The sequence below is a fragment of the Dama dama genome, chromosome 20 (genome assembly GCF_033118175.1).
Source record: "Dama dama isolate Ldn47 chromosome 20, ASM3311817v1, whole genome shotgun sequence".
NCBI lineage: Eukaryota > Metazoa > Chordata > Mammalia > Artiodactyla > Cervidae > Dama > Dama dama.
This window is the reverse complement of record NC_083700.1, coordinates 23,793,741-23,804,268: the sequence shown is the minus strand read 5'-3', so window position 1 is coordinate 23,804,268 and position 10,528 is coordinate 23,793,741. Positions and strand designations below refer to the sequence as shown.

Genomic DNA, 10,528 nt, shown 5'->3' with positions numbered 1-10,528 from the left:
AAATGCAAACTTCAACAAAGATGTTTGTTAGCAAATTTTATAAATACCCAAGACACCTAACAAGAAACCAAAAAGTTAGCAAGAGCATTCAATTTCAGGAGAGTTCGGCCCAATAGAGCACAGTCACTGATAGAAAAGATTCTTGAGTTGAAGGGAAGCGATCCCTTTCTGTCCTGGGACATCCTGCTAACTTCAGTGGGCTGGGAAAGCAGCTGCCCATTCTAACAGACGGGATTCTCAGGTGGCGCTAGTGGTAAAGAACCCACCTGCTAATGTAGGACATGCAAGAGACACGGTTTTTTGTTTTTCTTTTTATTGTCAAATCAAAGGTCAAGTTTAAATTTAATGACTTAGGTATTAACTATACACATACTAGTAAGTGCTAAGACTTAAAATCTTCCGACTCAGTTGTGACTCCAGACAGGATCCAGAGAGGAGTTCTAAAAATCCCTCTCTGGGTTTTATGGAGACTTTCTTTACCCTCCTGTGTTAGCCTCCTAAGGCACTGCATCAACCTTAAAAGGGCAATGGAAAGGGTGAAGGAGACACGGTTTTGATCTCTGGTCAGGAAGATTCCCTGGAGGAAGAAATGGCAAGCCACTCCAGTGTTCTTGCCTGGGAAATTCCATGAGCAGAGGAGGCTGGAGGGCTACAGTCCATGGGATCACAAAGAGTCGGACACGGCTGAAGCAACTTAGCACACACACGTTCTGACAGACGGGCTGCTCTTGCCTCCAGACGGTGTCTGGTGTCCTGAGACACGTCAGCGCTCAGGGAGCCTTTAGAAGGGCCCAGCCCTCACTTCTGCTATTGCTCAGTGCATAGAAATGGTTCAGTTGACAAAAGGTAGGGCTCTAGGAATAAAGTCAGGTCACAGAGAAACAGAGGAGTATGAAATGAGATAAAGGCAGGATAAACACAATAGAATTCTCCTACCTACAAAATGCAAAGCAATAGCTTACTTGCCTTGATAAAATGTTTTTTTTTTTTTTTAATTTTAACTTTGGTTGAATAAATTTTTTAATGTACTTCTTCTAAAATGATGTTACCTTGAATGATTATGATAAAAGAAAGTATCATAATATGTGTGAAATGCCTGGCATGGTAACAGTCAATGAACTGTACCTGTTATACACTTCTGTTAGCATGGCAAAATTCATCCCAGTGTCAAACCCTCTGTGAGCTTTTTTGGTTTCATCCTATTTATAATGAAGAAATTTGACACATTTTTCTTTCCCCCATAGAATGTCAGGCCCCACAGAAATTGGAAAATAGATTTCCTTAAAGCCTTTGCTGAATCTCACACAGCAATTATCACTAAGCATTGTAGTTGGAGGATTGTGTGGGGGTGTGGGGAAGATAAGCTTTCATAAATAGTTGTTCCAGTTTTGTGTCTTTTACCTTAACATGAACAAATGCTCAGTGGCCTATTGTCACACCCATTTCACCCTCCATGCAGGTTATACCAACCGCTAAACTGAAGAGACGGATGCTATAGGGGTTCCCCAAGGCTCAGACTCACAAGACCCAGGTCAGAAGAGATGCTAGGGAAATGAAGAGTTGGTTCAGACCAGCACTATCCCAGGGCTGCCTGTCTCTCTTTCCTCAAACTCAGCTTCTATGTCACTGAACATAATACTTATGTTCACTTATGTTGGATCATCATGATCCCTGACTTATGACCTTGAACTTAACCATGCTCTGTATCTGGAATACAACCACAGGTCAATGGCAGGAGGAAAACTCAAAGAGATGGGTCAAAGTGTGTGCCACAAACACTGTTCTGGAGCCCTGGTCTGTTCAATATGTGGGTGAACTGAGTGAACACAGAACGGTAGCACGAGGCTGTCAGATCTTCCTAAACAGACAGGTACCCCATGTATTCAGTGGCTCAGTGGTAAAGAATCAGCCGGCAATGCAGGAGACACAGGAGATGCGGGATCGATCCCTGGGTCAGGAAGATCCCCTGGAAGAGGGCATGGCAACCCACTCCAGGATTCTTGCAAGGAGAATCCCCATAGAGAGAGGAGCCTGACGGGCTACAGTCCTGGGATCACAAAGAGTCAGACAAGAATGAAGTGATGGCACAAGCACACCATGTTTTCAAGGATATACACATAAACTCTTCTAGTCACTTTGACAGCTTGGAAAGAGCTCTTGTGAGGCTACAGTGAAATACATAAGTGAAAGTAAGAAATGCAGTGTTTAGTGACATTTTTTAAAAAATCAAATAAAACAACCCAGACCCAGAGGAAGAATTTAGAAAGTAGGGATATCATACTTAAGTTTATTCTGAAGACAACATGCTGCCCAGCAAAGAGAAGAAAATGACATAACAACAGGATGCAGCAAAAGCACTGAGATGGGACAAAAAATATATTTAAAAATTATTTATTCACTTAGTATCGTACTTTGATTTGTATCCTACAGTTTTGAGGACACAGACTAAACTGGAGAAGACCCAGAGAAGAAGTTCATGACAGTCTACAAGGTTGATGTCCTTCACTTGTGGAAAAGCCTTAAGATCGGTTTAAAGAGAAGATGAGGTGATATGGTTTGTCCAGTAGTCATGTATGCACGTGAGAGTTGGACTATAAAGAAAGGGAGTAGCGAAGAATTGATGCTTTTGAAATGTGGTGTTGGAGAAGATTCTTGAGAGCCCCTTGGACTCCATGGAGATCAAACCAGTCCATCCTAAAGGAAATCAATCATGAATATTCACTAGAAGGACTGATGCGGAGGCTGAAACTCCAATATTTTGGCCACCTGATGCAAAGAACTGACTCATTGGAGAAGACCCTGATGCTGGGAAAGATTGAAGGCGGGAGGAGAAGGGGACGACAGAGGATGAGATGGTTGGATGGCATCACCGACTCAGTGGATGTGAATTTGAGTGAATTCCAGGAGTTGGTGATGGACAGGGAGGCGTGGTGTGCTGCAGTCCGTGGGGTTGCAAAGAGTCAGACATGACTGAGCGACTGAAATGAACTGAACTGAACTGAGGTGACTTTATGACAGCCCGACAGGAATTAAGACCTGCTGGCAAAGTATATTTACCATGAATATTTTTATACACAGATGAATGAACAATGGGAACTCAGCTGAGATAGTTTTTGGAAGGAGATAGGTCAGTGGTATCGGAACGTATGTAGACAACCCAAGAGTGGCTGCTGAGGGATTGGGTGCTATCAGTAGTGATGTTCACAAACGGTCATGGCCTAGGCACCTGGAAGGCAGGGGCCCCCAAGATTCCATGAACCCCTCCCCCTACTAGTTCTGTTATGGCAACTCCAGATGGTTACCTAGCACGCTGGGTCCCTCTCCTTCACTCCTGTCTTAGTCTGAGCCCCACACAGCACCTGTGGCTCTGAGCTCTGGCATCTTCAACTTCTCTTTGTGGTTGAGAACCCTCTAGTTGTTCCCAAAAGTAAGTCAGGAATTCCGTTTTTGTCATCCCTCAGTGCTGATTAAACCAATGTGATTTTGCTTGTTTGAATCCCCCATATATTGGGTATCTCCTCCCCACCCCTGGCTTCTACCTCTTCTACCACATGTCACCATGGCAGTATGTCTTCCCTCTTTATCGGATCTGAGGGCACAATGTACCCTCATGGAAATCAACCAGGAGCTTCAGTTGCAGCTGGAAAAGTACAAGCAGGACTTCAGAGACCTCACAGAGAAATTCCTCGTATCCCAAGCTACTGCTTACTCCCTGGCCAACCATCTGCAGAAATACAGTAAGTCCTCGGGATCATGGACACCAAAGCAATGAATGATCACTGTCTTCCCTCTAAGAAACTGTAAGTCTCCAATATTGGTCTCCTTTTCCCTTAGTCATTTTGAATTCCATTCTGACCACAGTGCAGGAAAGGTAGTAGTGTGGCTCTTTTGCCTTCAGTTCCTGAGGCTGGGAAAACTGAGGCACAAGGAGTGAGGCACTTTTCCAAGTTTTTAGTGATGTGTAGGGTGAGCTTCGAGTTAAAATTCCAGACAGTGATTCCTGGTGCCAGCACAGGAGTGCCCGTGTCTCTCAGGCGCAAACTAAGCTGCGTTGACTGGAATCTTTTCTGTTCTGTATCTGATCCTGCATGCCTCTTGGCTAAACCTCTGGGACTAATGAACTCCATCAGTTCGAGGTTCCCTGAAGTTCCATTGGCAAAGCCCTGTGCTATCTGCACTGGGGTAATGTGTGGTTACACACTGTGAGAAACAGGGTATATGATTTAAAGGAGCTTAAGGATGAATCTGCTTCTCACTGAAACTGAGGCCATCATGACAGGGACTCCCTGGTGAGAAGGAATCCGTGCTTTCTGACGGTGCAGGTTCTCCTTCCTGAGTCCAAGAAAGCCATGTGACTCTGTGGCAAGAGTGAAGGTGTTTCTGGTGAAATCAGACAATCCGCACTTTCCCCTCTCTCCCCACTTGAGCTGGTGAAACTTTGGTGATATAGGTTGACCAGGAGTCCGGAGACCCTGAGTCTATGCTATAAGTTGTGTGACCAACATGAAGATGATAGTAAGTGGGGGGAGATCACCAGCCCCAGTAAAAACTCAGGCTGAGTGTGAGTTGGCCCTTTGCATGCACAGTCAGCCTGGAAATTGGAATCATTTTTGCCTGTTCAGTAAGAGGGGCCTGGAGTAAGGAAAGAAGTCATGACCAGGGTACATGCACAACAAGGGGATGAGAGGAATCTTGACAACTTGTGTCTGTGTCACTTTCCTACAGTCATTTTCAATGAAGCGATGAGGGAGTCAATGAAAAATGACTGACACAGAGAGACGTAAGAGGTAAAGCCTCCTATTTAAGAAAGTGAAATGATGAGCTTTGGGGAAAGGACAAACTAAGTTTTATTTACACCACTCCTTATGATAGTCACAAAATTCTAGGAAAGACATTGTGAGCCTGGTGAAGAAGAAATGTCTCACCAGGACCCTGGTGTGGAGGTCAGGGTCACCTTTCACACCACAGCACAGTGTAAAAGACGTGGACTCTGGGCCAGGCTTCCTGGGCTCACATCCCTGGTGGGAACCTTTCTGTGTCTTTGTTTCCTCCTCTGTCCGTGTGATGCTGTAATAGGAACTCTTGTTTGAGTTGTAGTGAATACTGAGTAAATCTGACAAAGCTCTGACAACAGTGCCTGGCTCAGTGTAAATACACTTAGTTCATAGTTCTACTGTTGCTAATGGCACAGGCTTTCTCAGGGTTTGGGCCTATCTCTTTCAGGTCCTTATGGTTTCATGTATTCTATTTCACACCAGTGTGTCCAGGTGAGTTTTATATGAGACACCTGTTCGTTACTGAGATCCCATCATGAGGGAACCAGCAGTCCTGTAGTCCTAGGAGCCTTCCCGACCCCACAGGACTCGCCACCCAGGCCCCCGCTCAGCGTCTCACCTAAGAGGCTGCAGGTCCTGGGTCAGTGGCCCGGGATTCAGGGTCAGTCTCAGGGGATGTGAATTCTGACTTTGCCAAAAGGTAGTTCATCTTCTCTAGTTGTGTTCTGTGCCTAGGAACTTCTCTTTCCTTAGCTCTAAAATGGGGAGTCACCTCGGTACAGACGCTGAGGAATCAGATGTGGAAATCTCTCCATAGAGACTGGGGAAGGAGCTACATCCACCACTGATGTGGCCCATCCTCCTCCCTTGAAAGCAGTGACCACAGCAGCAAGGCCGGCTTTCCCTGATGCAGTGTCTCTCTTTCCTCAGATTGTAAAGCATGTAAGGACATTGTTGAATCCGTGTTGGGGGAGAAACTGCCCGTTGAGGTGCGGAGGCCAGCAGAGAAGCTGGCAGAGAAGCCAACACTTGATGAAAGGTTGAGGTAAGGCGGGCAGGGATATTCATCGCAGGCACAGGGCAGAATATAATAAAATAGGTGGAGAACACCAGTTGGTGAATTATGGACTCCAGTTGTTGTTCAGGAAGTAATTTACTTTGCCTTCATAAACTAGTGACTTGAATCTCATCATGAAATACACTACATTCAAGTGAACCAGTGGCACTTAGCTCATTGACAATGTTGTGCCATCGGTACATTATCTGCCTTTAAATCACAACCGCCTCCTGACTGACTACATCCTGGAATGCTTTCTTAACCCTGTCATTCTTACGTTCTTCCCAATTCACACCAGCTATACGTGTCCACACTCTGTATCTGGCTGTGTGTCATTCACTGGACAATACTTTATATTGCCACATTAAAAATACAGAAAATATTTTGTGTATTTTTTAATAAAAATGGGTATGGCCGAGTGAGGAACTGAAGAGACATCTTCATGATGCAGATTTAGGAAAACATTGATGCATGCGTGTGCACTCAGTAGTGTCTGACTCTTTATGACCCCATGGACTGTAGCCCACCAGGCTCCTCTGTCCATGAAGTTTCCAGGCAAGAATACTGAAATGGGTTCCCATTTCCTTCTCCAGTGAATGTTCCCGATTCAGGGATCAAACCTGCATCTCTTGTGTTTCCTGAATTGTCAGTCAGGTTCTTTACCAGTTGAGCCTCCAGAGAAGACATTAGGTTACCTTTACAGAAGGACAAAATGAATGGAATGTCACGGAATCTTACAGGAGTACTGGCTGATACAGGGGAAACCTTTGCTTACCTTCTTTGTCTTTGACATAGGCCAGTCATCATATATGGAGTAGGAAATGGCAACCCACTCCAGTATTCTTTCCAGGATAAGCCGATGGACAGAGGAAACTGGTGCACCATACTCCGTTTGATCGCAAGAGTCGGAAATGACTGAGTGACTGAGCCGGTCATCAGATATGTGCCAGAATTCTATTTCGAGGCCTCCTTAGGGATGTTCTCAGAGAAATCCCTAACCATCTTTCATCTAACTCTTTGCCTTTCAAAATTGTGTCTTCTTTTCCACCTAGGACGTCTGACGTCCTAATTCGAAGTCAGGCACGAGAGCTGACCCAGCTACGGCAGACACTACAGGATGGGAAAGATGACTCTGTCCTGCTCAAGCAGCACCTCAAGGACCTCCTCACCCACAGTGACCTGGACAACCACCAGGGGCAGGGCTTCAGAGAGAGCCTGTCTGAGGGATACCGCCTGGCAGAGCGCCTTGCCTGCAAGCTCAGCCCAGGTGAGGGGGCCACAGACTCTGAGAGCACTGATCCTCTCCTAGGTCCCCAGGTGGTAAGATGAACACCTCCACTGGGAATGTTTATCAGCTTTCCTGTTTCATGTCCTATTTGGGGCTATGTAGGAGCAGGATAGTCTCAGGAAGAGGACAGAGGAGAAATGCACAGGGTGGAAGTCAGCGTATCCCAATGGTCTGCTTCCTTCCTGATGGACCATGGCCACTGGGGCAGGAGGCAACATCCAGCCAGTATTAAAGCACAGAAAGGAGCAGGTGACAGGCAGCTTGTTAGAGTGAATAGAGCCCTAGATGAAGCTTGGAAGTTCCCAGGTTCCAGACTGAGTGCTGTGTTTATAACTGCGTGAGAATGATTGCTTTTCCATATGATAGTAACTGTTCTCATCTGTAAAATGGATGAAATAATCTGTTGATGGGAGCTATAGTGATGAAATTTGGGAATATTTACAAATACACTGCAGAAAAGAGAAAGCCCTTCACTTTGTGGTGTTGGATAAGGTACTTGATAGAGTTGGACTTGGTCTTGGGAAAATGGTTTAAACTGGAGCACTCACTTTCCATGGAGAGACTTTCCCAGATAACACACAAAAGCGACCTTGAAGAGCCAGGATGTTCCCAGATGGAGGAATGTGGGATGTGGTTGTTCTCCTTAGAGCAAGGACAGCATCTTGTGAGACCTGAGAAGGTTTATAGAGGCTGTGTCATTGGCAGAATTTGTGGCGGGATGGATGATACATTTGTAGAAGTGGAGATAGGAGGTGAACAATGTGAGGTGATATAAGGAGAAAAGACAATTTAAATGTTTGCCCAGTTTCAAGCAGAAGGTGTCCTGAGGATGATCTACCAGTTTAGAAACAGACTGCCTGTTGGTTCAGATCCATGCTTGGGCAGCTGTTTAAAGACAATGCATTAAAACGCCCATACAATACTGCCTCACACATAGATGTTTATGGTCCTGGACCATGAGTCCCTGTGTTTGCAGTGGGTGAAGTGACTAGAAGCTGACTGCGTATTTCCAATTTTGTTTGCAGAAACTGATGAAGATGAAGATGAAGTCGATGAACAAGCACAAGAAACACCAACCCCCAGGTGATGGTTATCTATCAGTTCAGTTCAGTCCCTCAGTCGTGTCCGACTCTTTGTGACCCCATGGACTGCAGCCCACCAGGCCTCCCTGTCCATCACCAATGCCCGGAGTCTCAAACTCAGGCTCATTGACTCGGTGATGCCATCCAACCATCTCATCCTCTGTCGTCCCCTTCTCCTCCCACCTTCAATCTTTCCCAGCATCAGGGTGTTTTCAAATGAGTTAGAACTTCGCATCAGGTGGCCAAAGTATTGGAGTTTCAGCTTCAGCATCAGTGCTTCCAGTGAATATTCAGGACTGATCTCCTTTAGGATGGACTGGTTGGATCTCCTTGCAGTCCAAGGGACTCTCAAGAGTCCTCTCCAACACCACAGTTCAAAAGCATCAATTCTTCGGTGCTCAGCTCTCTTTATAGTCCAACTCTCACATCCATACATGACTACTGGTAGAACCATAGCCTTGACTACATGGACCTTTGTTGGCAAAATAATGTCTCTGCTTTTCAATATGCTATCTAGTTTGGTCATAACTTTTCTTCCAAGGAGTAAGCGTCTTTTAATTGCATGGCTGCAGTCACCATCTGCAGTTATTTTGGACCACCCAAAAATAAGTCTGACACTGTTTCCTCTGTCTTCCGATCTATTTGCCATGAAGTGATGGGACCAGGTGCCATGGTCGTAGTTTTCTGAATGTTGAGCTTTAGCCAACTTTTTCACTCTCCTCTTTGACTTTCATCAAGCAGCTCTTCAGTTCTTCTTTGCTTTCTGCCATAAGGGTGGTATCATCTGCATATATGAGGTTACTGATATTTCTCCTGGCAATCTTGATTCCAGGTTGTGCTTCATGCAGCCCAGCATTTCTCGTGATGTACTCTGCATGTAAGTTAAATAAGGAGGGTGACAACATACAGCCTTGACATACTCCTTTTCCTATTTGGAACCAGTCCATTGTTCCATGTCCAGTTCTAACTGTTGCTTCCTGACCTGCATACAGATTTCTCAAGAGGCAGGTCAGGTGGTCTGGTATTCCCATCTCTTTAAAAATTTTCCACAGTTTGTGGTGATGCACACAGTCAAACAGAGAAGGCAATGGCACCCCACTCCAGTACCCTTGCCTGGAAAATCCCATGGATGGAGGAGCTGGTAGGCTGCAGTCCATGGGGTCTCTAAGAGTCAGACACAACTGAGTGACTTCACTTTCAATTTTCTCTTTCATGCTTTGGAGAAGGAAACGGCAACCCACTCCAGCGTTCTTGCCTGGAGAATCCTAGGGACGGGGGAGCCTGGTGGGCTGACATCTATGGGGTCGCACAGAGTCGGACACAACTGAAGTGACTTTGCTCAGCTTACACAGTGAAAGGCTTTGGCATAGCCAATAAAGCATAACAGATGTTTTTTCTGGAACTCTCTTGCTTTTCCATTGATCCAACGGATGTTGACAATTTGATCTCTGGTTCCTCTGCCTTTTCTAAAACCAGCTTGAACATCTGGAAGTTCATGGTTCAGGTATTGTTGAAGCCTGGCTAGGAGGATTTTGAGCATTACTTTACTAGCATGTGAGATGAGTGCAACTGTGCAGTAGTTTGAGCATTCTTTGGCATTGCCTTTCTTTGGGACTTGAATGAAATCTGACATTTCCTAGTCCTGTGGCCACTGCTGAGTTTTCCAAATTTGCTGCCATTTTGAGTGCAGCACTTTCACAGCATCATCTTTTAGGATTTGAAATAGCTCAGCTGGAATTCTATCACCTCCACTAGCTTTGTTCATAGTGATGCTGCCCAGGGCCTACTTGACTTCACATTCCAGGATGTCTGGCTCTAGGTGAGTGATCACACCATCGTGGTTATCTGGATCATGAAAATCTTTTTTGTATAGTTCTTCTGTGCATTATTGCCACCTCTTCTTCATATCTTCTGCTCTGTGAGGTCCATACAATTTTACTGAGCCCATCTTTGCATGAAATGTCCCCATGGTATCTCTCATTTTCTTGAAGAGATCTCTAGTCTTTTCCATTCTATTTTTTCCTCTATTTCTTTGCACTGATCACTGAGGAAGGCTTTCTTATCTCTCCTTGCTCTTCTTTGGAACTCTGCATCCAAATGGGAATATCTTTCCTTTTCTCCTTTGTTTTTCACTTCTCTTCATTTCACAGCTATTTCTACTGCCTCCTCAGACAGCCATTTTGCTTTTTTGCATTTTTTTTCTTGGGGATGGTCTTGATCTCTGTCTCCTGTACAATGTCACCAACCTCTGTCCATAGTTCATCAGGCACTCTATCAGATCTAGTCCCTTAAACCTGCTTCTCACCTCCACTGTTTAATTGTAAAG

The 10,528-nt window shown here is 45.2% G+C and overlaps 1 non-coding gene across 1 annotated transcript; it reads right to left on the bottom strand.

Annotated features, from left to right (window-relative positions):
- Window positions 1–406: 406 nt before the first annotated feature.
- On the bottom strand, window positions 407–528 carry LOC133041862 (small nucleolar RNA SNORA26). The gene has a single exon (XR_009689416.1). It is a non-coding gene; the product is annotated as a small nucleolar RNA SNORA26 (small nucleolar RNA).
- Between the last annotated feature and the right edge of the window lie 10,000 nt (window positions 529–10,528).